The sequence below is a fragment of the Gavialis gangeticus genome, unplaced genomic scaffold, assembly GCF_001723915.1.
Source record: "Gavialis gangeticus isolate Ggan-Ray unplaced genomic scaffold, GavGan_comp1, whole genome shotgun sequence".
Taxonomy (NCBI): domain Eukaryota; kingdom Metazoa; phylum Chordata; order Crocodylia; family Gavialidae; genus Gavialis; species Gavialis gangeticus.
Window position 1 is genome coordinate 47,243,602 of NW_017729024.1, and position 3,863 is coordinate 47,247,464.

General features: G+C 47.5%; 1 protein-coding gene across 1 annotated transcript in view; it reads right to left on the minus strand.

Annotated features, from left to right (window-relative positions):
* Positions 1-280, minus strand: part of INIP (INTS3 and NABP interacting protein) — a 38,070-nt gene extending 37,790 nt beyond the window's left edge. The window contains exon 1 of the mRNA XM_019517060.1: positions 178-280. The gene's annotated coding sequence lies outside the window, so the exon portion shown is untranslated. The remainder of the gene's footprint in view (positions 1-177) is intronic.
* Positions 281-3,863: the final 3,583 nt, after the last annotated feature.

The window sequence follows — 3,863 nt, forward strand, 5'->3', positions numbered from 1 at the left end:
CCTCGCCTTTCCTCCTCCTCACTCACATCGACCCGACAAGTTGGACTCTTTCTCCTCCCCCTTACAGGCGCCCCTCAAAGAGGGGTGCGCCCCCCCCCCGCAGCGGAGTTGGACTCTTCCACCCGCCGCATTCACCCCAGCTACCGAGTTGGAGCCCCGCGAATGGGATGAACTCACCCCACACGCCACTCATGACGCACAACGCATGCGACACCTATCCGGCCGCGGCTGTTTCCCAAGGGCGCTGGGAAAATTCGTCACCGCTCCGTTGAGACCACACGCCCCCCTGCTTTGACAGGCAGGCGCGAGAGCCAATCAACACCGCCTAGGTAGATGCGGGGTCGGGGACTCTTACTGACGGCTCTCTAGCACCACCTGCCGAGCGTGTGGGGAGGGGGCGGGGCTTGTATCTTGGCAACGGGGAGGGGCGGGGCTGAGTTGACCCGGTCTTACAGTCTAAGACGGTCCAATGGGGGGCGGGGGGTCTGGGAGCTGCTCCCAGCTGTGCAGGGAAGTGGACAAGGCTGGCTCCGCAGCAGGGATCCTGGTTTTCTCTTTTAAAAAAAATCCTTCATTTTCAGATTAAAAATGGTAACCCCGACTCCACTCTTTTCTGTGATTAAAATGAAACACCTCTCTCTCTCAGTCACTTTCTCTCTCTCTCTCTCTCTCTCTCTCTCTCTCTCTCTACACACACACACACACAGAGTGGCGTTTCATTTTAATCATGGAAAAATTTGAATTTTGGTTTACTTTTTTAAATCCAAAAATTGGAGATCCCTGCTCATCATGGAGACTGCAAATACCCCAGGACCGTGAGTGCCCAGGTATGGAGATACTGAGGCATTATTGAATATTTACAGCCGGGGAGAAGGATTTGGCCAGACTCTGCTTACTGCTCTTGAACTTTATTTTTTTACACTTGGCTGCCTAGGGCAGGCCCAGGGGCCGCAGCTGGGACTTGAGACCCTCCTGCCGGGTGCTGCCAGGTCTTGGGCATGTGAGCACAGTGAGGCTGCCAACTTGATTCACAGCAGAAATCCAGAGTTTTCCCCTGGGAATCCCCAGGGTGACAAGCCCTCAGTCAGGACGTGGGCTTTCCGAGCTCTTGGCAGCTCTTGGCTCCGTCTTGTTTTCTTGTCATTAACAAGGTGAAAACAGAGAGCTGGCATCTTCCAAGAGCTGCCTTGAGTCTGCAAAAGGTTGAGAATCACTGATTTAGGCCAGGGGTGCTCAACCTCCAGCCCACAGGCCAAATGCAGCTCACAGAGCTATTACATCTGGCCTGCGGGGCTCTCCATGGGTCAGGAAATTTAGTGGCAGGGGAGCAGTGGCCGTTAATAAGGCCACCCTTCCCTCTGCCAAATTTCCAAACCCAGTTAGATCCAGGATGTACCTCCTTCCCAATCTAGTGCCTGGGGCTCGGTGAAGCCCCCTTCCCTTCCCTCCCCACTGTGGGCCTGGGCTCATGCCGGGCTGCCTGCCAACTCACTCCATGTGGCCAGATAATGGCTGGCCCACTGGCCCCAGGTACTAAATCAGAACCACCAGCCAGCTCGCAACCAGACCTGGCACTGCCTATCTGGTCCACTAGGGGAAAAGGTTGAGCATCACTGATGTAGGGTGGATGCCTATTCAAAGTGGTTGGGAATGGTGCATATGCATGTAATGTGTGTGTGTGTGTGTGTGTTCTGAATGCCAGATCAATTTGTAGCAAAGCACAAAAATCACAGGTTCTCACAGGTGTTTGGGCACGCCAATCCATTTAAAACGGCGGAAATGTGTCAGAAGAAACAGAAGAGGTCTCTCAACTTTAATCCTCACTGTGAAACCTGAATAGGAGCAGTGCAGGAAAAACTACATTTGCTGAATTTTCTAAAGGCACCATATACCTTATTCTGGAAAGCACTTATTTTTGAAGCACCAAGTGACAGCTTTACAAACAAACACATCCTCTTTTAGGACATGTTTCTTCACGTTAGTATTAATCATTAGAAATAAAAAGTCACCTACAGCTTTGTTTTTACATTACTTGGGCCTTTTGAACCCATCACACTAAAATCAGCAATAGTGCGATTTGTCCCATGATCTTTAATGCATGCAGGTTTGCTTACTTAATATCTCTTAAGAATAAGTGGTTTCTGGCAAAACATTATAAGCATAAATATTGGCAACTTAAAGCAATGCTTTGGTATGGTAAAATAACACTTCAAACAGATGCCATGTGGACAATTTAAGATTTTGCTCTACTTTTTGAGGTACAACAGCTTAGGGAGAAAGATATGTTGTATTTAAATCCGAGGCGGAAAATTGAAGTCTAGAAAATAAATTACAATAGTAAGTATCAAATACATCTTTGATAAAAACAAAACCATTTCCTCTGTTACCAGATATCAACCTTTATAATACTGAACTATTTTGGACTTTGATGATTTGTGGCTGGCCATGTGACATATTTTTCATAGTTTTTCCATAGATTCAGAGAGTTCAAGGCCAGTTAGGGAACATAGTCTGATTTCTTGTATAACATGAGCCTCTTAAGCTGATGCATGTACCCCTGTAGTGAGTACAATACCAGTTTTAGTTAAAGCATATCTTCCAGAGAGGCTTTCAGTCCATCTGGGATCTGAAGATCTTGATAAATGGAGAAACTACTTGTTTTAGTTGGAGTTTGGTTTACATTGGCCTGTATTGATAAGCCAAATAGATTGAGTTCTTTAAGTCCTCACTGTAAGGAGATTTTAAGATTTTAGAAAAATAATTTCCTACTACATTTTTTCTTTTCTGAGTCATTCATGTATGTTAACCACTTTGCTCTAAGGGTCCAGCAAGTAAGAAAAAAGGTTGAGGGTGGAGAAGAGAGAGATAGTTTCTCACAACATTTTCCATGCGGTTTTGACTGGGTCAAGTATTTTGCTCAAGTATAATGCCTCACAGCATTACCTCTGCATATTTACTGAGTTTGTCCGTGCTGTAAAAAGGCTACTGGCAAATTAAAGAATATGTTGGAGAAAATGAAGCAATAGTATTGATGAATAAGGTGAAATGGGAAATGTCTGATACAGCTTAAGAGACTGATTAAACCTGTGTAAGATACAAAAGTTGCCAGGCAAAGAGGAAGGCCCAAGATATCGCTATGATATAGAAACCAATTTTTTCATGTTAATAACTTCCTTCAAAGTGCTAGGTGTCCTCAACTCCCATTTTCCATCACATTTTGGATATTCAGAGGTCCCAAGCACTAGGGCATGTTCTACTTGTGGACGAAGTCAGATCTCTCTGGCTTGGCCCACATTAACCTGCAGGCAAATATGGATTTCCAGCTACACTCTGTGACACTTTCTCAGGTACCAAAAGTGACCTTTGCCTCTTCTTTCCCTAACCCAGGGGTAGGCAAAATATGGCCTGGGGACCAGGCCTGGCCTGCCAGGACATTCTATCTGGTCTGCAGGGGCCCTAAAAAATTTAGAAAATATTTATCTATTCCTGGATGTCTGTCAAAGTTGATAGGAGACAGGGGCAGTAGGAGCCAGGGGGAGGCATCAGCAGAACACAGCAGCCCAGCCCAGCCCCCACCACAGCCATTTCCCTACCTTCCTGCCCTTGCACTGCTCCAGAATCATGTGGCTCCTGGCTGCATGACCAGATGACAGGAGCATGGGGCTACACTGTTACCCAGGGGGGTGGGGAGGTTGTTTGTAGCATGAGTCCCACATGCACACCCCACTATACACATGCACCCTCAGCCCCCCTTGCACAGCCATACGTGCAGACCCCCACCCCCTCACCCCCTCATGCACCCCAGCCACCCCACCCCAACAAACCCCATACCCACCCACACCCCACATATCCACACACGCACC